This window comes from Oryctolagus cuniculus, chromosome 9, assembly GCF_051225735.1.
Source record: "Oryctolagus cuniculus isolate XC-2025 breed Fujian yellow rabbit chromosome 9, ASM5122573v1, whole genome shotgun sequence".
NCBI classification, from domain to species: Eukaryota; Metazoa; Chordata; class Mammalia; order Lagomorpha; family Leporidae; genus Oryctolagus; species Oryctolagus cuniculus.
In genome coordinates, this window is record NC_142875.1 from 41,666,938 (window position 1) to 41,693,407 (window position 26,470).

The following is a 26,470-nucleotide window of genomic DNA, read 5'->3' on the forward strand; positions in this document are numbered from 1 at the left end:
TTGCCTACTAGACAATTGAGGAAATAGAATCTTTCACCTACCTAAAGGAACTACCATTTTATTTTTCCTAAGAATTAAAAAAAAAAAAAAAAAAGCATAGAGGGGTGGTTTGTCTCTGTCCAAGGCATCTGGAGAATAAGTTGGAAGGGTGATATGAGTCACCTAGGGGTGCATACTTCTAGGGTCTCAACTTATGGTTTTAGTTGGATTAGCTGGGAGGCCCAAGAAGCCTTCACTCAAGTCTGATATCTCAGTTCTCATGTGGTCTCTCTCTTGTCATGTGGCAGGTTAGCCTTTGGAGAATGGGCATCTTAAGGTATTAGACCTGCTTTCTATGAGGAAGAAGCGGAAGTCGTCAATTTTCTTGTAGACATAAACCAGGAAAGGATACATCATCACTGCCTCCAGGTTTTATCGGCTAAGGCATAAACAGGCTCAGCCCATACTCTGCCTCTGAGAGAGAAGATTAGCAAAGCTTTTGCAGCCACCCTTGGCTACAAATAATTTATATTCTTCCTACTTTCAAAATGTACTCAGTCCCAACTACTTACTCTATTTGAGATCGGATTCCATCCCGGGCATTCATAATCTTAGTAGTTCAAAGTGTGTGTTATATTCTTCTGGTATAATTTCTCAGGTGTGATTCCTTAAGTATGAACACTTACAACCTGATAATTGTGAAACAAAGATATCTGCATTCCATAAATGTACCATGCACACAATAAGTCTTGAGCAACAACACTTTTTTTTTTTCATACGAGAACAGTGTACACATAGCTCTTCTAGTATACAACACTTCTTAAACATGCTATGTACTGTAAAAAAAGATTTTTGAGGTCTTAACAGAGGTCCTGTGAGCTGACATCATTTCTTATGTAAGAATTCTTTCTGGAGATGTGAAACATGATTTCAAGGCATTTAATTTGAACCCAGTAGTCTTGACTCAGAAATGCTTTCTCTGGTTTTGACTTGAAAACGAGCAGATCCTTTGTTATAGTTCATGTTTCTCTAGACATCCCTTATCAAGGCAGTTAAAAAAGTTAACTAGCACTTTCTACACTCTGAGTGAAAATTTTATTGGCCAATTTAGTTTACTAAGGATATTTCTATTTTCCAGAATTTTACCAAATCTTTGTATCACTACATAATGTATGTCTCCTTTTGTTTCAGCTTCCAATAGCAATTTACTCTTCTCCTTTTAACCTTTACTATGAAGATTGTTAAATAACTTAATGGAAAATGTGTATCATCAAAAAATTATGCTTCAATTTCTGAAATTTTCTCACCAAACTAAATTTATCTTTTAATTCCATTTCCCATTAATTTTTTGAAGTAGCCTCTTATTTTCATTGAAGCCATTTGGTTTAGGATCATCACTGTGTTCCACAACAGTGCTATGCCTTTCAGGTTTTTGTGATGGTCATGTCCCTTTTCCTGGGAAAAAATTCTATACCACTTGTCAGCAAAATATATCACCCCAGCATCCCCAAAAGAAAACAAAAATGTAAGGCAACTTATTTTTAGCTTTTACAGTTTTACAATTTCACATCACATTTGGCCAATTGGAATCCCTTGTTCAGTTTGATTAGAGGTTGGGAATGGAGTCATCTGAATGTTCGGCTTGGCTTATAATTTAAGTTCTTAACACTTCACATGCCTGATGTCAAGTTTCTTGCATGTTTTTACTATCTACATGCTATTTCCTCTCTCTTTCTTGCTCTGTGTGTGTGTGTGTGTGTGTGTGTGAGTGTATGTCTCTTTTCTCTCTCCACTATTTGTCAGAACATGGCAGCTAACTTCTCCCAGCAATTACAAGAGTCCATTAGACACTGCAAGCCATCTTGTGACCTAAAAGGGGAAGTTATGTCACATCACTCCTGCATTCTACCAGAAATAAGTAACAGAGGCAACCCGGATCCCAGGGTGTAAATATGGCGTGGCATTGTTCTTTGCGGTACCAGAAGCACATGGCTATCTTCAAGGCTGTCTCCCACAATAGGAATGAATGTTCAAGAATTATATGATCATCTCCAAATGTTTCCCATACACTCATATTATCTTCAAATGCATCAAATTGTATATATTACACTTGTATGTCAATCAAATGAAGCATTTTAATAAAGAATTATTGCATTACTTCTATAATCCTTTTCTCTTCAGGATCTAATCAGAACTTGCAAACTAATCTAAATTATTTCACCAATGAAAGTTCAAAAGTTAATGCAATAGATTTAATAACTATAGAAATAATTAGAACAAGATTCAGATTTATAGATAGTTGAAAATGACAAATGGTGACACTAAATTACCTTTTTATTTGAAACACTGAGAAATTTGGCCATGTATGCATCTGAGATATTGTAAAGAGAATTAAAATATTTTTATAAGTTACCTCAAATATTAGTTATTTAATGTTGAAAAATTCTATGCTGTACCTACATTTATAAATATACAGATTTTTCTTTGTGTTTTATATACGTGTAAGTCCGAACATATTTACCTGAGATATTTTGCACAAACTGAGGGATAAGTTACCTATGAAATAATGGCTACATCAGCAATTTTTATGGCAATAAAAGAAAGGAAGAATATGCTGATTTCGTGTTAGTCAAAGGTTTAAAAATGTAGTAACCCTTTTTTCTTGCAATAATATTTTGATAGTGTTGACAATTTTCCCCATCCTTAAAATTATGGCTACTGTATACGAAACAACAGAAGTGTCTGTGAAATTACTCTGTTTGCCCATCTGAGTACTCTTTTCTATACTGGAAAAGGATCTTTAACAAAACCAAGAAGGATCTGAGATGGAAATTTAATAGCCAGGATGAAAAAGATAATGACATTTTTAGCCATTCTCAGGTAACAAATGCCATCTGTTTAATTTTAGTTATAAAAGTCTTCAATCAGAAATTTGTATATTCAGTCAAGAAGAATAATAAAACTAGAAATTCCATATAAAGTCCAAGTTGTATTCATGACATTTCTATAACATTTTAATGTATATAAATATTACAGTCAAATAAACTTACAGAAAGTTTTGTTGCACCTGTTGGTGTCTAATGTTTTTGGGATGAATGAAGTAATTTAAGATGGAGGAAGAAAAAAGACTAAATAAAACACAAGGGGAGATTATATACAGAAACTTGCTGGTTCTATGAGAACTCAAAATGTGTATATATATATTGACTACTATAAATGAAAGAAATCTTGAGGTTATTTTGAAAATTGTATCTCCATGAAAAGTACTCTTTTTTTGGCCATTGTCCTACCCCCAGATCAAATTGGGTTTGGATATCAGGATTGGTGACCTCATACATGCACCAAGAAATTGTGGAACATTTATTATTCACATAATAATGTAGATGATGAGAAAATCAAAAGCAATAATCTCTTGGCTTCAAAGAATTTTCAAAAATTTAATAAAGGTGAGAAAGTCTTTCTTTATGTGTGGGGTAACAATCTATCCCATTTTTGAAGCTCCTTTGTTAGTATTAAATGAATCTCCTTGGATATGGATGTTACCAGTAAGATCTCAGAGGCTGGCCCCTGGAGAAAGTCAAATGTAGCTAAGATGTTGCCTGCAAATATTGTTGGACTTTTGGGATATCCCAGAAGTAGCTGCAAAAAGGCATATTATATCACTCTAGGCAATCAACTCATTGTTTGTGGATAGAGAAAACTGTTGAGCTGCAGCACTTAAAAAGCATGTTTTAAGCTACTGCTTCTATTGGAACTTGAGAGCTTCTCAAAATTTTGAGTCATATTTATAGATGCACCTAAAATCTAGCTCTTCCCACTTTTCTATACCTTATTTGGTTTACAATGTTATCTCTGTGAATCACTGTCAGCTTTTTGTGGCACAGGTTTATAATCTTGCAGAAGGGTAAAGCTAAATGAGTACAATGAGTTGATTGCCTACCATATTCTGGGAATTGTGATCAAGTCATAGTGTTGAGCAAGAGAGCTCCAATCTCTGTTCACACAGAGTTGATAGTGACAAGTGTACCAAGCCCAAGATCAAGGATACCAGACATAGACGGTAAATATCAAAGCATCTATGAGTAAGGTGAAAAGAAGTTCTAAAGACTGGTAAACTAGGCAGCAAATGTCCCACCTGAAGAAACTTGAACTACTAAACACTAACAAAACATAACTGTTGGGGCCATTATTGTGTTGCAGTAGGTTAAGCTGCTGCCTGCAACTCCAGCATCCCATATGTGAGCATTGATTTGAGTCCTAGCTGCTCTGTTTCTGATTAGTCTCCATGCCACTGCACTTAGGAAGGCAGCAGTGGAAGATGGCTGAAGATCCTGGGTCCATGCCACACAAAAGGGAGACCTGGTGGAGTTCCTGGCTCCTCGCCTTGGCCTGGCCCAGCACTCACCGTTGTGCACATTTGGAGAGTGAAGCAACATAAGTAAGATCTCTTTCTCTCTGTCTACCCCTATCTCTCTGTCAAATAAACAAAATAAAACTGTCCTTCAAATAAATAAAATCAATCTTTAAAAAAAAAAAAAGTACTTGCTGAGGCCTTTAACAACATACTTTGGAGCTTACTTTAAAAAATTTCATAGAATCTAATTCCAAATTGTAGGATTGTTGAAAATTTACTTCCTATTCCTTCCTGGTTTCTGGGACCCACCTGCGGAACTTCACTATACCATCTCCCTGTTTCATTATGCTGGGTTCTTATAATTGAGACCTCTTTTCTGAGTCGTATGGCTATTGATGTAAAACGTATTTCCAGGTTCTACAGAGAGTTTGAAGAAACTGAAATGGAACAATTGTTTAAGATCATTCAGATGATCCAGACTGGATGGATCTAGGTTGTTTTACTTTCTGATATGTGTTAAGTGCTACATTTTGTTGATAGACCATGATTTCATAGAAAAATAGAAAAGCTGGAATGAGTGATTTGGGGGCCAAACAGGTTAAATAAACCTTCATTAATCAGATTCAGCCTAAACCTCTTGTTCAATCGCTTTGATCTTTCACATCTATAATTTCTTTATCCTTCTCCAGTTTTATAGTCCTTTCCATTAAAAGTTTCGTTTGACAGCTGCAGACATAGTGAAGTCGATTCAACAAGTCATTACTGCTAGTAAATACAGCGTGAAAGTTATCGCCCTTTTATCTCTTTATACATTCCTGCTTTGGTTTGTAGAAAATTGGGGGAGAAGCTTTTATAATCTGCAAAAGACCTTTTGAAAGCAATTAACACATTATCATTCTATTGTTTTTTTAAACAAGTAAATGTTTAGTCACAGTTACATTAAACAAATGGATCTCTTGAATAAAATCCAATAGATAGTTCATTCTTTTTTTCTACTAATTATGCAAATTTTCTCAGTGAAACTAATTCCTGCCCTTATTCTACATGAACATATAGGTAAAGTCTAATATGTTTTTGGTCATCCTAGGATATACTAAAAATCTTACCGCAACATTAGATGCAAAAATTGGTTGAAGACTAATAGTATTTTCAATCTAGCATAAGGAAAATCTCAAATTTATGTTTAATTACATCTTCTCCCAACTCCAACCTCTTTTAGGCAAGAAGCAGACTTAGGAAGAGGGGAACTGTAAACTTGTCTTTACCTGATTTGCCTTCTGCCTTTCCCCTCCTCACCAAACATTTGGTAGGCACCTGAACTTCTGACTCATAGAAAGAGGTGGGGAATTACAGAGGACAGGATATTAAAAAGGATTTACTGCTCGAATATTATTGTATTATATTGTATGTATACCTATGCATTTCTTAAAATATGGGATCTCTACATCCCTGACCCAGATGAGGAGGAAACTCTATAATCACTTAGTTTATGTTTTTGTTAACTTTATTTTGTTAAAATTTACATACAAAAATTAGATCAATTCAAAGTATACACTTTTATGAATCCAGTTACACAATATGTATTCAATCACGAAACCACAGTCCAACACCCAACATTTTGGTCAGCCCCCAACGTCTCCTTGTGCTCCTGTAGATTTCATCCTTCTGCATACTCCTGGTCAGAATAAAGCACCTGTCAGCTATGCATTATAACAAATAGCTTCACTTTTCATGGAATTTTATATTAATTCATTCACATCATATACTATGTATTTTTCCTATATTCTTTCACTTGACCTAAAGCACATGTTTAAAGCTTTTATTTAATTTTTTCAAATGCAATTTATGTATTTATTTAATCTATTTGATAAGGGACAGAGAGAGATTGATTGATTAACTGTATTCAGTGATTTTCTTCCCAAACACCAGCAACAGGAGGGCTGGGTAAAGCAAAAGCCTGGACCTAGGACTCCTATGTGGCGACAGAGAACAAACCACTTGAGCGATCACTGATGCCTCCCTGAGTGTGCACTAAAAGAAGAGAAGCTGGAATCAGAAGAGCCAAGGCTCAAACCAAGGCACTCTAACATGGGATACTGGGGACCATGTCGTGGTACAGCAGGTGAAGTTGAGGCTTGGGAGACTAGCATTCCATATTGAAGTCCTGGCTTGAGTACTGAGAACTCCAGTTGGAACACTGCTCTCTGCTAATACAACTTGGAAGACCATGGAAAATGATACAAGTATTTGAGCCCTTGCCACCCATTTGGAAACTTGGTTGGAATTCTGGGTTCCTGGCTTCATCCTGGCGTAGAATCTGTTTTGTAGCCATTTAGGGAGTGGAATGGACAAGCAATGGAAGATTCTCTCTCTCTCTGTCTCTGTCTCTCTCCCTCTCTCTCTCTCTCTCCTCATCTTTCCTTCTCTGTCATGCTATCTTTCAAATAAATAAATAAATAATCTTAAAAACATGGGATAGTGGCTCAAAAAATCTCTTTGCTTCTATGCCAAATGTCCACTCCTATATAATTATTTATAGAATTTCCCATGGTGTTGTGTTCATTCACATCCCATTCTGTTTTGTGCTGAGTAAATTACTCTACTGTGTAGCTGTACCTGTGGATAGACATGATTTTCACATTTGAGTTACTGAAAATGAAGCTGGTATAAACATTTATAAAGATTCATTGTGTAGATACCTATTTCCGTTTTCTTGGGTAAACAAATAGGAGTAGAATGGTTGGTTAAACAGTAACTGAATACTAATTTTGGATACACTTGAGTTCATACTCCCATGAAAGCTTGGCTGGTTTTTGTAGTAGTTGTGCCCTAGTACATCATGGTGTATATATATCTATCTTTTCCCTTTGCAAGTGTTATTTTCCAAACTGCATGGTATTTTGTAGTTATTTTTATGTATTTTAGATATAAGCTATTTCTCAAATATTCATGCTGTAAATATTTTCTCAGTTTTTATTGACCTTCTTGTTTGTTTTATGGTGCTTATTGAAAAGAAAAAGCCTTACACTTTGAACAATTTCTACTTATTAATTTTTATTTAATTTTATAAATTTTATGGTTGGTGCTTTCTGCATCTTACTTTTTAAGCTAAATACTTGCTAACAATTTGGTTAAATAAATATATTTATTGTAAAACAAATATTTCCTTCTCACAGATTCCAAAAACCTTCTCCTATCCTTAAATATTTGTATACTTTTAAATTGATGTATAATTCACTTCTGGTTAAATTTTGTGTACTAAATGATGAAATTGTTGTTGTTTATTTTACGTCATGTGAATAGCCAGCAATTCCCAAAATATTTGTTACAAGGCTTTCTTCTTGCCTTCAAATTGCATTGTGACTTTTGTCAAAACAGGTACAAATAGGTGTAGAGGGGATTTTGAAATGGTCAGGCAAAAATGGAATTAAGTGATATATTCATATACATATGTGTATATGAATTTCTCAACAAAAGTTCCATCAAGTTCAAAACATTTTTGTAAGTAATGACACCATGGCCTGCACTGTGGCATAGCAGGTAAAGCCACCACCTGTGGTTCCAGCATCACATTTGAGCTCTGGTCACAGTCCCAGCTGCTCCAGTTCCAATCCAGCTCCCTGTTATAGCTTGAGAAAGCAGCAGAATACGGCCCAAGTGCTTGGGCCCCTTCACCCACTTGGGAGACCTGGAAGAAGCTCCTGGCTGCTGGCTTCGGATTGGCCCAGCTCCAGTCGTTGCAGCCATTTAAGGAGTGAACCAGCGATGGAAGACCTCTCTCTTTTTCTCTCTGCCTTTGCCTTTCTATAACTCTGCCTTTCAAATAAATCTTAAAAAAAAAAAAAAAAAAAAGTGGTGACATCAGCCATTTAGTGTATCCTTAAAGAATAGATAGTCCCAGCATTTTATGGGATTTTTATTTCTGTATTTGAAAGAAAGAGAGGGACAGAGAGGACACTTTAATCTGTCGATTCACTCTTACACTGTCTGCAATAGCTGAGACTGGGCCAAGGCTGGGCTAAGACCAAAATGAAGGGTTGGGAACTCAATCTGGGTCTCTCACATGGATGGCAAGAATCCAATTATCTGAGCTATCACCATGGCCACTCAGGTGCTTTAGTATCAAGCTGGAGTCAGGAGCTGAAGCTGGAAATTGAATCCAGGAACTCTGATGTGGGTTGCAGAATACCAACTGCTAGACCAAACGTTTGTTCCCCTTTATGGATATTTTTAACATTAGGAAATAAAATGAAGTCAGAAGGAGCCAAATCAGGGCTGTAAGGTGGATTTCTAATGATTCAACATGGAATTTTTCAAAAAATTAGCCTTCTTTGATGAAAGAAGGAATGGGCTGGGACATTGCTCTTTGCTGACATGGAGAAGGACTCTCTAGGGATGCTTACCTGTGTGTTTCTCTTTTGTAAGTGGCTCAATTTCTTAAAAGACTCTGCTAAGAAGACGTTATCATTCTTTGGTCCTCCAAAAAGCCAATAAACAAAATGTATCTTGGATAACCCACAAATGATTCCCATTACCTTTGGCTTTTGCTTTCACTGGGATAATTCCACTTCTTGGTAGCCATTACTTTGCTTGTGACTTATCTTTAGGACAGCAGTAGTCAAGCAATGTTTCATCTCCTGTAGCAATTCCATAAGACATTCTTTAGGGTCCTGGTTCCATTTATCTCAATTATTCATTGAGATCTCTACTGTTTGCTTGCAGTCTATCCAGTTGCAACAGTTTTGGCATCTATCAAATAAAAATTTGTTCCATGTTAATTTTTTATTCAGAATTACATAAGCTGGGAGTGGGAGTTTGGCCTAGCGGTTAGCAACTTCAGATGTCTGCATGGCATATAAAAATTTGATTCTTTCCTCTGCTCCTGATTCCAGCTTCCTGCCAATGTGCACCCTGGGAGGCAGAAGGTGATGACTCATGTATTTGGGTCCTTGTCTCTCACTTTGGAGACTCATATTGAGTTTTTGCTTCTGGCTTCAGCCATTGTGAGCATTTGAGGAGTGAATTAAAGGATAAGAGATGTACCTCTTTCTCTTTCTCTCTGCCTTTCAAATAAATAAAATAAATTTAAAAAATTGTGAAAGCCAGTTGAGATGTCTATGCTATTGGCATAAATGACAGCCCAAAATAAGAGTAAATTTTCCTTTCAAATTGATGTGAATGGACAGTTGCTGCTAGCTTTATCTTTAACACTATCTCATTCCTTCTTAAAATGAGTTATTCATTTGTAAACTGCTGATTTCTTTAGGACAATATCTCCATTAATTTTTTGTGAAGCATCAATGATTGTGCCTTCTTTCCACCTATGTATCACCATCAACTTGATGTTTATTCTTCCTTCAATTTTAGCAGAAGGCATTGCTATGTTAGGGGTTATTTTCAAACTGATGTTTTGTCCTTCTTAATGCTTCCATGTAAATTCTGTTGAGACATGTTAAATCCTTTGTGTTCCACCATTATCACATTGTTTTGATTACTATAGTGATTTATTAGTTCTTGAAATCAAATATTTTAAACTCTGTGGGGAGCAACTGAGACTAGACTAAGTTACTGGAATTAAGACTTATTCTATGCATCTGCTCTCCCACAATATGGCGCTGAGAGAGACCAAACAACCTCTACGCAGCTGCCTCATCAGTTTGACAAGCTGCAGGAGCTGATCCTGCTCCTGATTGGAGGAGAGCAGCGTACTCGGCGTGTGGGTAGCAGAGTTGGGATTGGTGGAAGAGGACTATAAAGGAGGAGAGAGGCAACATGCACCAGGAACATCTGGAGGAACATCTGAAGGAACACCTGAGCAGCCCCCGAGAGAGCCGGCAGGCGGTGTGCCGCTCCTCCGCGGAAGCGGGGAAAGTGGCAGGGGGTGCCGCCCCTCCACGGAGGGGGGCAACAGCCACACAGATCCAAAGCCAGGAGCCAGAAGCTTCTTCCGGGTCTCCCACAAGGGTGCAAGGAACCATGGGCTTGGGCCATCCTCTACTGCCTTCCAAGGCCACAGCAGAGAGCTGGATTGGAAGTGGAGCAGCCAGGACTTGAACCAGCGCACACGTGGGATGCTGGTGCTGCAGGTGGCTTCCTCACTCGCCAGGCCACAGAGCCGACCCTACATTTGTGTTTGATGTTAGTCTGTATGCTATTGCTTTTTTACAAAGTCCTTGTTGAGTTTTATATTTAGATTTATGTCAACATTTTAGATGGCATTGGAAAGTGTTTCATTCTTCATAGTGAAAGAATTGATTGGTGTCACATTTTATTTCACAAAAAATTTATGCAATTTACCTGTGAAATCAAGTTTTAGAGATTTTTCTTGATTTTTGTTTTTATTTTTTTGTCAAGGAGATTTTGAATTCAGTATGTTCAATAGATAGGGGTATTATTATACTATCTTTTACCTTTATCTGTTTGGGCATTTTATTCCTTGATAAATATTTACATTTCATCTTGCTATTCCATCATTAACATTTCCAAGTATTTACGATATTGTAGTAATAACACTTCTTTAGATATTGATATTACTGAGTTGCTCTCCTCCCACTTCCACTCCTTAATCCTTCTGTGAAGATGTTTACCTGTTTTTTTCTCTTTTTAAAGACCAGTTATTGATATTGTTCATTTTCTGTTTTTGTCTCTTTCATGTTCTTCTAGATTCTGTTCTTAAATACTTTAGTTTTGTCTACTGATGTTGACTGCTTTTTTTGAGCTAAAGTAGTACTTGTTGAGTTCTCAAGCTTTTGTCTTTTTTCCTTTAATTTTTTCAAAGATTTATTCATTTATGTACTAGAAAGGCAGAGAGAGAGAGAGAGAGAGAGAGAGAGAGAGAGAGAGAGAATGCCATTTGTTGATTCATTCCCATAAGGCCCAAAACATCCAGGGCTCAGGGGCTAGGCTGGGTGGAAGTCAGGAGATAGGAACTCCATTCAGGTCTCCCACATGTGTCGGGAACTTCAGTACTTGGTTCATCTCTGCTGCCCCCCAGGCATACTAGCAGGCAGCTGGATCAGAAGCACAGAGCAGTGGGTACTTGAACCAGGTATTTTCACAAGGGTTAAGAGCACCCCAAGGAGTAACTTCGCCCACTGCTTCACAAAGCCCATCCCAGGTATTTCTCATTGATAGTGTCATTTCATGCTGTACATTGTCCTCAGAGCACTCCTTCAGTTGCAGCTCATAAATTTTGATAGTTGAATTTGTATGATACTTTACTTTGCATTATTTTCTATTTTCCACGTGATTTCCTTTATTTTTTTCCTAAACTCATGGTTAGAAGTGTGTTGCTAAATTTCAGAACTTTTGCAGGAAGCATTGCAGGAAGGATGTTCTTATATGCTTTGTTGGTATTGTTTTCTAATATGTTCCAGCGTAGTAAATTAATATAATCTGTACAATAACAATGATTTTAAATTTCCTGTGGCTTAAGAATCAACATATGGTATCTTTGTTGAATGAACCATGTTTACACATTTACCTGAAAACTATCTGTATTCTTCAGTAGACAAATAGTGTCCTATAAATATATATTAGTTTAAGGTTGTGAGTAGCATGTTTTAGACAATTTATATATTTATTAGTTGTCTTTTTTTCTGTTGGTTTCTGAAAAAAGGGTGTCAAAGGTACTATGAAAATTGTGAAAATGCTTATCCTGTGAATTTTTCCCCACATATTTTCAGATCTATTATTTGATAGGTACACATTTGTAATTGTTAGTTTACATTGATGAATAGACCCTTATTCTTTATATATATATATAAAATTCCTTTTTTATTTCTCATAATCAATGTTATCTTAAAAACATTTTTATGATATTCATATAGTCACAAAAAGTGACTTACTGTTTGCAAAATATGTTATGGATCCATTTACTTACTTCTTTCTAAATTTTTTAAATTTTTTTTTATTTTTTACTTTTATTTAATGAATATAAATTTCCAAGGTACAGCTTATGGATTACAATGGCTTCCCCCCATAACGTCCCTCCCACCCACAACCCTCCCCTTTCCCACTCCCTCTCCCCTTCCATTCACATCAAGATTCATTTTCGTTTCTCTTTATATACAGAAGATCAGTTTAGCATACATTAAGTAAAGATTTCAACAGTTTGCTCCCACACAGAAACATAAAGTGAAAAATACTGTTTGAGTACTAGTTATAGCATTAAATCTCAATGTACAGCACACTAAGGACAGAGATCCTACATGAGGAGTAAGTGCACAGTGACTCCTGTTGTTGACTTAACAAATTGACAGTCTTGTTTATGGCATCAGTAATCACCCTAGGCTCTTGTCATGAGCTGTCAAGGCTATGGAAGCCCCCTGAGTTCACTGACTCTGATCATATTTAGACAAGGCCATGGTCAAAGTGGAAGTTCTCTTCTCCCTTCAGAGAAAGGTACCTCCTTCTTTGATGACCCATTCTTTCCACTGGGATCTCACTCGCAGAGATCTTTCATTTAGTTTTTTTTTTTTTTTTTTTTCCAGAGTGTCTTGGCTTTCCATGCCTGAAATACTTTCATGGGCTTTTCAGCCAGATCCGCATGCCTTAAGGGCTGATTCTGAGGCCCGAGTGCTGTTTAGGACATCTGCCATTCTATGGGTCTGCTGTGTATCTCGCTTCCCATGTTGGATCATTCTCTCCCTTTTTTATTTTATCAGCTAGTATTTGCAGACACTATTCTTGTTTATATGCAATTTGTGTCCTTTATTTAAAGTGGCTCCTATAGAAGCATATAGCTGGGTCTTGCCTTTTTCAACTTTCTGTCAATCTTTGTCTTTTAATTAAGGTGTTTATTTGATAACATCAAATGTACATTTTTTGCACAGATTTACTTCTTTCCCTTGTCTTCTGATTTTTTTTCCTTTGTTTCTCATTTGCTGGATTCAGATGAATAGTTTTAGAATTCCATCTTTAAAAAAAAAAGATTTATTTGTTTTATTTGAAAGGCAGAGTTACAGAGAGGCAGAGGCAGAAAGAGGATTTTCATCCTTTGGTTTATTCCCCAGATGGCCACAATGGTTGGAGCTGCGTCCATCTGAAGCCAGGAGCCAGGAGCTTCTTCCAGGTCTCCCACTCGGGTGCAGGTGCTCAAGCACCCTGGCCATCTTCCACTGCTTTCCCAGGCCATAGCAGAGAGCTGGATTGGAAGAGGAGCAGCCGGGATTAGAATTAGCACCCTTATGGGTAGCCGGCATTGCAGGCAGCAGCCACATCCTCTATGTCCCAGTGCCAGCCCTAGAATTCCATCTTACATTACTAATTTTTTGGCCAGTCTGTTTTTCTATGAATAAATAATTTTTTATAATGCTACAGTGTGAGAATGTCTTCAAAGGGATATTTCAACTTGAAGGAGAAGAGTAGACATGTTATCAAGCTTTAGTATGAGCAGTCAGCTTAAGTTCCTCTAGCTTCAGAAATGATGGAGGATGACTGCACGAGAGAGAAAGGGGGTGTTCCCTGATTTAGCAGCCATTCATTGGGCAGTTATCAAGAAGGACACGAGGAGAAGTTATGAAAACCAAGGTCACATGTAGGCTAGAGTTGACAAATTTTTGTATGTTAAGGTCTTCTACATTACCTCCTTTATTACTTAAGCTATTTCACTTTTATTCCCTTGTTTCAGTTTGTCTCTCTTTAGGAATGATCTTCACAGGAGCAGGGCTTCTATTCACCCTCATTTCCACAATGTTTGCAACATCATCTGGAATGTAATAGGAATTCTAAAAATATAGCTTGAATTAAATTGCCTGAATGAATAATCACTTGTTAGTGCTCTTACATCCCCCAATCTATAGCAAAATTAAGGCTTTCACATTCAGGCAGATTCCTTCTTTTATATCCTCCCAGTTCCTTCAAGTTCCAACTTCTTATAACTTCAGTTCTGAAACCTGGTGTACCAAGGAGATGGCAAACAAGTGAGAAGGGAGACACAAAATGGCGTAGCTTTTCAACATACAGTGACTATGCCCCTCTACAGTGCATTGGCTCATTCAGTTTCCAAGATGGTAGCAGTTCATTTAAAAGAAAAATCCAGAAGAATGAGAGGACAAAGTAAATGGAGGGGCAATAACTTCTTCCCTCTCAGATATATATGAGCTTTATAATTTTCATTCTGAGCTTAACACCCTTCTTTATACTTACGGATGAAGATAAGAAGTTTTATAAAAAATTCCCAATTACTTTGTTTGGCAAATGCCTTTGCACTGTAATAATTTCCAAGGTTGATTACCCACCTCTAAAATTTTTGAATAATTTAAACCTTTTTCTAACACATTTCCCTTCCAGTTGTATTTCTATTTGTTTACAGGCTTGATCTCAGTTTGTGACTTGCCTGCAATGTTTTCCATTACTGTGCGCTGTTTGAAAATGCCTTGACGGTGATAATCACTGGGCTCCTGGAGTGTGATCAGTGTGCTAAGCATCTCTGACTTGCCTTTTAAATTTTCTTTATTTTCCCACAATTAAACAGATTTTAGTCTTGTTTACAATTAGCCTCTCGCTTTTAATTTTTGTCAACCGGATAATGTCATCCGGTTGCTATATAAGTTTGCAATATATGATTTTCAATTTCTTCCAACTAGTATCCTGTGATTTTTATTTTCTGTCAACTATCTACTGAAACTAATCTACTTTATAATTTAGGGAAAAGTCCCTTGTATTTCATTCATACAAATTTTCTTGAAATCTTTTCTTGTGTAATGCCTGTAACTAAAAAGTAATACGAATGTCAGTGTCATCTATGTTTGATATTTTATTTATGTTTTTCATCTTCTGCCTTTTTCTATGTTCCTCTCACATGGTGCCATTGTTTTCTTGGTGAAAGAACTGTTAAACCCTTTCAAAATCAGGAATGCAGATAAAATTCTTAAAGTAGATTGAATCACACTGTCCTCTTTACTAGTTCTTTCCATCGCATCCTCAAAGTATTTTTCCTTATATTTCTGGCTAAGTCTCCTTGTTCCAGGGTGTTTTCCAAAGTGTCTGTACTTTCAAGATGCTTGCTTGTATAAACCTGCATCCATAACAATTAAATGGTTGGAAAATTAGAGAATTAAATAAAACTTTCACTGCTTTTCCCAGTTTAATGGTGAATTGACTGCAAAATAAAACATCACAATTCTATTACAAACTAGGATTAACATTTAAAAAATATGTTTGAATTGGATTTTTAAAGTTGTGCTTATTCTTTAAGCTATCTAAAAACTGAAAGAACCACTATCTCAAACACACACACACACACACACACACACACAATCCATTATTTATAATAGTGAATTGATCAATGACAAAATATTTCAGTTTGTATTAAATAATTTTAGATTATTACCATTTTTGACCAATTTACATTCCCCATTATAAACAAATAACATCCCAGCTGTATAGTGTTAAGAATTTGTTGAACATTATATTTTATTATTAGGCATATTGTAATACATTTTAAAAAATTAGGGCCAGCACTGTGGCTCACTTGGTTAATCCTCCGCCTGTGGCGACAGCATCCCCCATATGGGCACTGGGTTCTAGTCCTGGAGTCTCTTCTAGACCAGCTCTCTGCTGTGGCCCGGGAAGGCAGTGGAGGATGGCCCAGGTGCTTGGGCCCGTGCACCCACATGGGAGACCAGGAAGAAGCACCTGGCTCCTGGCTTCAGATCAGTGTAGCTCCAGCCGTAGCGGCCATTTGGGGAGTGAACCAACAGAAGGAAGACCTTTCTCTCTTTCTCGCTCACTGTCTATAACTCTACCTGTCAAATAAATTAATTAATTAAATAAAAAATAAAAAATTAACATTGTTTACTGACTAATAAGTTACCATAGTAGCTCAGTGGGGTATGATCTTTTCCCAGACTCTTTGCACCTCCCCAAACTGGTCATTTAATTAGCCCATGTTTGTACACAGCTGTCAACTACTGCCCCAAGGAATCTTACAATTTTAAGAAATGTATTATCTCATTTGTGGATCTCAAAAGCCCGTTTGTCATAAGAATACCTTTGAGTCTTTTCTACCCAGCTTGTCCGTGAGAACTGTGAAGTTTCATTAGGCAGGTAGGCACAAACTATTAGGTTGGTAAGATAGGCAGAATCAAGAATTTCATAGCAGGAATGTATCAGAAATATCTTGGCACTGTTTACAACTACTTTTTGAATATAGTATACTTACATTAAAGTAATTTGATATCTATGGATTTTCTCAGTTTAAAACAGGCTTAAAATTTGAGGTCAGAGTTGAATGACTGGCAGTAGTATGAGCATTGTCAATGGAGTTTTGGGGAACAACAACAAAAAGTAAAATTCAAAAATTTTTGGCAAGAAAGAGACTTTAGAGCAGGAATTATATATCTGCTAATTACTTTTCATGTGCCAGTCCATTTATCCCTCAAAAAACCTTTACAATTTTAAGTATTCCCATTATACAGGTGAGAAAGCTACTTTAAAGTTACTCCAATCAGACCATGCAGGGATGGAAGTTTCAATGGCTCATTGATCCCCACATGCTAGCCTCCATGCCCATTTCCCAACAGATGTGTATTGAGCTGCACTGGAGTTTCCTGATGGGTAGCAGTACACAGTGGAATGGGAGGGGCCTGGGCAATTATGATCCGTAAGAAGCAGAGCTAGGATTTAAGTCCAGGTTTATCTTGCATCAAAGACATACATTTTAATAGATTCTCTTCTCACTAAACTAAAAATCAATTTATTAATCGATTTCATGGTCTCTTAGACTTTTAATAAATTATAAAAGTAGTTATTGATCATATGCTCTGAGCCAAGAGCTCTGAGAGATTATTGTATGTATATCAGCTATTCCTCCCTTCTTGATCATCAGTGAAGTATGTGTGTGTGTGTATGCATGTGCACCAGCAAACACATAAATAGCAAGAAATAACACAGTGGAGAAATAATTTCCAAAATTCTGTCATTCAGTAAAAGCTGAAAGCAAGAATCAGTGACCAAAAGATCATAGACAAACTCTTTCCTCCATCTCCTAAATTCTAGGACTTTGCCTGAGTATTGAGACGGCTGTAGACCTACAATATTGGAAGTAAAATTTACTTTGTATACATTTCTTAAAGGATAAGGTATCAAAACCAATGTCTGACTTATGAATGTTTTAGGAATATGGCATTTTTAAGAAAATATTTTAAGCTGGTGCTGTGGCTCACTAGGCTAATCCTCTGCCTGCGGCGCTAGCACCCTGGGTTCTAATCCCGGTAGGGGCGCTGGATTCTGTCCCCGTTGCTCCTCTTCCAGGCCAGCTCTCTGTTGTGGCCCGGGAGTGCAGTGGAGGATGGCCCAAGTCCTTGGGCCCTGCTCCCACATGGGAGACCAGGAGGAAGCACCTGGCTCCTGGCTTTGGATCGGCACAGCGCGTAGGCTGCAATGTGCTGGCCGTAGTGGCCACTTGGGGGGGTGAACCAACGGAAAAAGGAAGACCTTTCTCTCTCTCTCTCTCTCTCTCTCTCTCTCACTGTCTAACTCTCTGCCTGTCCAAAAAAAAAAATTAATATGAATTGTACACCATGGATTAATATACAACATGAGATTTATTAAAACACTATTATAAGGACAAAGTTGATATTTTCTGTTGATATAAATAAATCTCATATGCTTCACTGCATTTGAACATGATTTCATCCTTATGTAAAAATTCTGTAGGAAGGTCTGAAAGTGACTCTTTGGACAATATAACTTTTAGAGCAATATAAGACTAGCAAATAATTTGAAATACAATGAAAAGAAATAACTTGCTATTTTTATGGCAGAATCTAATTTTCACACTGATGCTCTTACCAAATTACCCTTGTCTGTATACCAATTAAGCAACATCTGCATGGTAGTCAGGGCAGAGGCTCTCAGCCTCAAAATAAAGATGTCTGTGTCCTAATCTTCAGGACCCATGACTATGTTAGGTTTCATGGCAAAGTGAATTAAGGAAGCAGATAGAACTAAGGTTGCTGATGACCAGATCTTAAAATAGAAAGATTATCCAGGATTATCTGAGTAAGTCCAATGTGTACATAAGAGTCCCTAAAAGTGAAAGACAAGGCAAAGCATTCAGAGTGATGCAATGTTAGAAGGATCCAACAGGATTTTTGCAAACTTGGATGATGGAAGGGGACACTAGCCAAGGAATGTGGATGACTTTTAGAAACTGGAAAAGGCAGCCAGACAAATTTTACTTTGGAACTTCTGTAAAGGAACACACCCCTGTTGGCATTATGATTTTAACCTGGTATGCCTCATTTCATATTTAAGTTATTGAAATCTCTGGGAGTACAAATTTACAACTGTCTGAGCCATTAAGTTTGTGGACATTTGTTACAGCAGCAATAGAGACTAAGACATGGAGTGACAGCTTAGAAATGTGTATTGTTTGGCTAGTTGACACAGCAATTTAGTGTGAATTTGGGTTATGGAAAGGCCAATTTTTATTTTTTGGCTGTTTTATTTGGAATTTCTAAACCTCAGAAATAACCTTTTGGCCACATAGATATGCATAAAACCTGGCCATTTTTTACCTGTCTTTGTATGAATATAGGCGCTTTCAGGAAATCTGGGACGTCCTTAAGGATTTTCACAGTTTGCATGCGACAGCTGGTTCCTCCTATATCAAAGCATAGCCAATCATCTGCCATTAAGTCATGTTGACACACACCAATATCTGAACAGGTTCTGTATGGTTCTCTCTGAACTTTGAAATAAATAATCAAAATGTAATATACCTTCTTTGAAGTTGTATTGAAGGCTGGTACTTCCATGCCTAGAATAGTGTCTGACCAGTGTTAATGCCTCAAAAATATTTAACTGAAGGAATGGAGATGAGCACGGCAGAGTGCAATGAATTCTTCTCTCAAGGCATTTTACTAAGGTAGCATTTGTTAAGGCACCACCAGGGTTCCCGATGAGTGCATCTGTTCTGTGGCTGTCCACAGCCTGTTGCAGAAGTGTTCAAGCCTAAGTAAAAGTTCTGTTTCCACTTCCTGCTACCCTAAGTATTGCTAAGATACTTATGTTCTCAGGGGTTCAGAGAGGTTTCTTTTTTTTTTTTTTTTTTTTTTTTTGTCTTTATTAGCTATTACAGTTTTCGTGTATCCTTTTCTGGACCTCCTCACCCAAGATGTAGCCATGAATCTGCCCACAATCTGGACTGATAAAAGCTGCCCTCACAATCACTTCTGCACTCAGTTCAGATGAACTTTTCCCAAAGACCACCTATTCGGGCCCCTATTTTATAACCCGCCTTTGAGTTTATTCCACTAATTCTCTGAAATACAGCCATATGGGATAAAATAAAATTATGGGCAAAATTATAACCATATTGTTTTAGTTTCAGGTGGATTTAGTTTGTTCCATGACTAGCCTTTAAACATATTCATGTTATAAAACATTTTTAATATACACCATGATACAGAGTAGACACTTGATAAATGTCAATTTTCTCACTCTTTTCTGTGAAGAATCACTAAACACCAACAGAAAATATTGCTTATTTTACATAAAAAAATATTGTATTTTGAATTTTTAAATCAAAACCTGTCTGAGATAACTATGTAATATGATTTTTAGCAGATTTGTAGTTAATTTGAACAAAATATATAAAAAGCAGTACAGACATTTCAATCTATAATATCTTAAGCTTTTGAAGTTGTATAATTATAAAATATCCATTATTATAAAATCTATATAATTATAAAAAATTAAGCAGATTATTTTTATTGTTAATTTTCCACTAAACTAAAATGTAGTTACTTTTGTTTTAAATTAAGATCTCAGATTTGCATTTGATACTAATATTTAAATCAGTCAATAGCTTTCTGTAACAATAACACAAATTTGATTGCTTTAGGATTTGTCTATTTTTAATCTTATCTCAAAAATACGTCTATATTTTTAAAATGTGGTTCAAAAATATATGACACTAGAAACAGTTATACTTAATTTCAAACCATTGCTTCTCATCTGTAGTTTTAATCCTTTGACCTTTTGAAATAAGTCACAATCAAAAATATGTTGCAATATAAAGTATTTTTTATTTGAGTGTGATTAATTATACTTTTTGTCAAAACAAAATTCTTATATCCCACATTTTATAAAAGTAGGAAGTTAGTGTTTTGTTTGTAAGTTAGACATTTTCCTATTATTTTCTATGACTTTTTAAGTGCATTTCAAAGATGCCTGGCATTAATTACAAAGTGAAACATACTAACTTTATAATAAAGAAAACCAGGAGGTACCACCTAGCCAAGTGATCTAAGTTTTCAAAACAGGACAAATCAAACTAATGTCCCTTTGGATGTTATACACTAAGAGGACTTTGCATCACTATGTGATATTCCTTCCCACAAATATCATAACCTGAATCTAATTATGAGGAAATATTATACAACTTAAAGAGCATTCTAAGAAATGATCGCTTGCCATCAACAATGGTGTCAAGGTCATTACAGTTAAAGCACTACCAAGGGTCTTTTCCAGGCTGAAGGATGCCAGAGCCATGACAACAAAACACAATGTGAGATGCTGGATCAAATCCTAAATCAAGACAAAAAAATACGTGTAAAGGACATTGTTTGGACAACTGATGAAACGACATGTGAATATGGAGTGTAGACCAGATAAATAGCATTATATAAATACTATATTTCTAAATTTTGAAAATTTTATTGTGGCCAGTAAGACAATGTCCTTGATCTTAGGAAATATGTACATGTTTCTAGTTTATGTAAATAATATTAAAAATTCAGTGCATATTTTAATATATAGGCAGAAATAGTAATAAAGCAATTTTGATAAAATTTTAAAAATTAGGTGGATTTCAGTAAAGAGAACAGAATCAGTATTCTTATAATTGTCTCTAAATTTGAAATTACATCAAAATAGAAAATTAGTTTTAAAAGATGTCTTTTATAATTTATCCTTAGAAATTAAGTATGTGTATTTACAATAAGAATTTCTAAATTCTAAGAACTCAATTTGTTTGACAGAAAGTATATAGCCTGGAAGATATATTCCAGTTACTAATTAAAGAATATGTAGTATTATTTTATTTGCTTCTAAACAGCAGGTGATAACAGTTTTGGTGAAAGAATCATTGTGATATTTTTGCTCGTTTCAAAGATTAACAAAATGGCTCTCTTTTAAAACACTTATGAGTCAAGGTGAATTCAAACCAGATGTTTTGAGAGTTTAATTCCACCCTAAAATGTCTCAGACACACCATAGAGATTGTCTAAGATCTAATGACCTGCCAAAATTCTCCATTTAAGAATGGACATTCATGGATCAGCCTCCAAGCTAAATGTTTGCTTTTCTAACTGTTTTATAGTGAAGTTTGGTTAAAAGACTTGGCACAGTGCTCTTCAGTTTAATTTCAGCCTGACAGAAATGCTGGCCTCAGTGTGTGCATGTGTGTAATTTAGTTGCTGTGCTACTGGAAGTCTATGGAAGATTAATGAATGGTGAGGCTCGGTGGCAGTTGTGAGGGGATGCAGGATAGAGAAAACCAGCCACCATCTGTTCAAAATGTCTTTTGTAGTGCTTTTAAGGAAAACAGTTATCAGCAGGAGACAAAGGCAAACAATGGCTTTAAATATTAATGTTTCTGTTGTCGCAAATAAATACTGCAATTGTACTCCTACTATTTTAGCAAATAAATATGCATATGTTAGGTTCTAAGCACATTGACTATTCAAATCAATTCTCCATAGCAGGAAGATTACCAATAATTTAATATCCTTACCAATGTTTCCTCTAAATTAGGACCTTCCAGATATGGTATATATGTTAACCCTCCCCAGTTATGTGAATCATTATTTTTCTTCAGAATCAACCTTTTCCTTTAGAATGAACTCCATCATAGTTGCATACAATTTACAATATGCTCTAGTTGTTTTCCCGTAGATTCATTATTCCGATCTTCAAATTTTTCAAAAGTGGCACTTTATAACTGGAATGCTAACTGTTATTTACACTCACCCAGAAAACTCTAGAGTAATGCTTTTCAAACTTTAATTGGAAACAAATCAGCTGGGGTCTGTTAAAACACAGATCCTGTTTCAGTAAGTTGACTGAAATCTGATATGCTTAATTTCTAATCAACTCCCATATGATGCTTATGCTATTAGTCTAAAGATTATACTTCGATTAGTAATGATAGAGATTATTTTTTATGATATTGTCTACTGTAAGAAATGATGGAGGGAGGGATTCATTGGAAAATTATCAAAATGTACATATTCATTCAAATGTTGATTTCTGCATGGATCAGTCTTTGCAAATGTTGTCATGCACCAGCCACCAACTACTTTTACTGTTAAAAAATAGAAGCCCCTTAGAAGCTGATTGGTGGTCATTACCACCAGTATTGAGGCAATACTTGGTGCTGCCATCAATACCTTCAGTTATATTAGAAAATTATGTACATAACAATTTATATACATAGTACATTAACTAAAAACATATTTATTCTTTTTCCTATCTTTGAGCCAAGGATAATATATTTTATTTGAATATAATTCTGCTAATTAAATTTGCTTGTCAATTTGCATGCCTAGAAGGTATCCATAATTCATTACCTTACATTTCCAGTATCTTTCTTTCAGATGGAACAATAACTTAAACACCTCTGAAAATCACTATGGTTAGATTTATAGTAACTTCTAACTTTTTTGCAATTAACTATAGTTGATTCAAATAATTATTTTTGGGTTCGTTATTGGGACTGTTCAAAGCATTCAATGTATTTTCCATCAAAACAAAAATTCTCCTTTTCTTTATGGTATTTTTGATGTTAATGTTGCTACACAATGATTAAGTTATGACTTCAGGGACAAATACAACCAAAATGTTGAGCTCATTACTAAGCATGAATAGAACTGTAAGTGTAATCATGTGTGCCACTAACTAGCTATAGGTGTCCATTGTGCCATCAGTGTATTTCATAGAGGACAGAGAAAATGACAGATTAAAGAAGTGGAGAATGCTTTAGGAAATGTCTCTTTTTATAGCAATTCCGTGCATACCTACAACACCTAAAATAAAAATTAAAGGAGTCAATTCATAATCTGTAGGTATCTTCATATATATCTCCTTATAGTGACTTCTGATACTTCCCAATTCTGTCATACATTTGATTGGTCTTCCCTTCCCACACTAAACCATATATTCTTTTCTGTCACCCTTTCACCACTACTAGGTTTGTATTTTTCTTTATTTTTTTTTTTTTGCATGTCTGTGTTGTCAATTTGGCCACTTAAAACCTTTTTTCTTCCCTTTTCTTAAGTCTTACCTCTAATTCTTGTTCTGATTCATAAAATATCATGCAGGAGTCAAGGGGAGAGGGGAAAAAGGAAACTAATTCAACCTGAATTTATTTGCTAAAACTGTTATTTCCTTGATCCATCAATTAATGAACAACGTAATAGAGTCCTAATTTTTTAAGGTACTTGAGTCCCAGAAGAGTGAATTAGTATATCTCTATTGCTTGTTGCTAGAGGATGATTTCTATGAAAAATATCATTGAAGTAACACAAAATTAAAGATTCTTAAGTACAACATAAGCAAATATTCATGAGTTCATAGCTTGGAGCCAAAAAGCTAGTAAATTCCTTTTTTCTCTTAATGTAATTCTGGTAGTCCCAACAACTAAAAAGGAAATCATGAAATATGAGCAAAGTATAACTAGATTCTCCACTCTTTCCTCTTAAAAAACTTGTGATATTTTCATCACTTCCTCATCAGAGCAATTAAGTAAGAGAGCAGGATTTTAAAGATATTTAACTGACATTTAGCCTAGCCATTAAAGAGGCTGTTCCCACCAAATCACAGTCCTTTGGTTCCATTCCCAGCTCAGTCTCCTGACTTCAGTTCCTGCTAGTGCAGCAGTGACGATCTCGATTGGGTTCCCAGGTCCTGGTTTTAGCCTCATTCTATCCTCAGCCCTTGAAGTTATTTGTAGAGCGAAGCAGCAGATCAGAACTGTCTCCCTCTGTCAATCTCCTTGCCTCTAGGAGTCTTTCTCTGTCTCCAAAATAAATATTAAAAATTTAAACACATAATTAAGATATACAGCAGTGAAAATTTCAATGATATTATCCTAGAAAATTTTGTCAAAAAGTTTGAATACTTAGAAAGAAAACACATTTTCTAAACCAGATTAAATACTGGTTACATTGAAAATTTGAATGTAGTTTCTGTACTCAGTGTTTACCTCATCATTTTATGATTTAATAGGAAAAGGAGTGGATTGTGATGGTTAAAACTTCAGTTCTCATTATGAGTTCCAGTGTGTATTGACCATATGATGTTGAGTAAATTGTTTAGTATCTTTGCAATTTATATTTCCTTTATTTTTCTCTGATTCTAATGTGCCCTTTGAAATTATTACCAGACTAACATCCATTATAAAATATTTAAAATTTAAAGTAGGCAGTGAATATTAGCAAATTTCTAAAAGAATGATTTATATATTATGCTTAAGTGGAAATTAAGATTCAAATTAGCATCTGGGAAACAAATTGTTTAAATCATTTATCTGTTTGCAATGGATAGCATTAGAAGTTTTATCAATTTTTTTTTCTACTGATTTAAAGCAATTAAGAGGAACTCTTCAGGGCCGGTGCTGTGGTGCAGCAGGTTAAAGCCCCAGCCTGCAGTGCCGGCATCCCGAATGGGCGCCGGTTCTAGTCACAGCTGCTCCTCTTCTAATCCATCTCTCTGCTATGGCCTAGGAAAACAGTTTAAGATGTCCCAATTCCTTAGGCCCCTGCACCTGCGTGGGAGACCTGGAGGAAGCTCTTGGCTCCTGGCTTCGGATCAGCTCAGTTCTGGGCTTTGCAGTCATTTGGGGAGTGAACCAGGGGAATGGAAGGTCTCCCTCTCTCTCTCTCTGGCTCTACCTCTCTCTGTAACTCTGTCTTTCAAATAAAAAAAAAAAAAATTCTTAAAAAAAAGAGGAAGTTTCTCCAACTTCAGAAGACAGACATTTATAGAACTGGTAAGCATATAATCACCTTTCTATTGCTTTGATACAGAAATATACACACATATCCCCAACATCTTACAGAGAGATCCATCAATATATGCCTATGAATAAGATATTCTAATTTATTCATTATTGGTTTCATTCTTTTTTAAAAAAAAATTATTTGACAGGTAGAGTTATAGACAGTCAGAGAGAGACAGAGAGAAAGGTCTTCCTTCCGTTGGTTCATCCCAAAAATGGCTGCTACGGCTGGCGTGCTGCGCCAATCTGAAGCCAGGAGCCAGGTGCTTCCCCCTGGTCTCCCATGCGGGTGCAGGGCCCAAGCACTTGGGCCATCCTCCACTGCACTCCCTGGCCACAGCAGAGAGCTGACCTGGAAGAGGAGCAGCCGGGACTAGAACCAGTGCCCATATGGGATGCCAGCGCCACAGGCAGAGGATTAACCAAGTGAGCCACGGTACCAGCCCCCCATAAGATTGCATTTTTAGAATTAAATTGTAGGGACCAGCTCTGTGGCATAGCCACCTGCTATGCTGGCATCCCATATGGGCTCCAGTTATGGTCCCAGCTGCTTCACTTCTGATCCAGCTCTCTGTTAAGGCCTGGGAAAGCACCTTGGGCCCCTGCATCAGTGTGGGGGACCTAGTAGAGGCTCCTGTCTCCTGGCTTCAGATCAGTCCAGCTCCAGCGGTTGTGGCCATTTGGGGAGTTGAACTAGCAAATGGAAGATCTCTCTCTCTCTCTCTCTCTCTCTCTCTCTGCCTCTGACTCTATAACTCTGCCTTTCAAATAAATAAATAAATCTTTAAAAAGATTAAAACAAAACAAAACAAAACAAAAATACCCTACTGTTTGTACTGTCCAGTCCTCTATCAAAGACTGTGTTATCTACGTGATCTCTCAGGAGACTATACATTTGATTGAGGTTATTGAATACCAGTGATTTTAAAGCTATTTTCTCCCACCCCAAAGACAAAAATATTCAGTTCTAATACCAAGAACCTATTAATATGATTTTATGTGGCAAAATATGATTAAAGTTAGAGCTCTTCAGGTGAAAACTCTATCTGTATTATGTAGATAGGCCAAATTTAATCACACAAATCCTTAAAAGCCAAGAGACCACTCCAACTGTGGGCAGAGAGAGA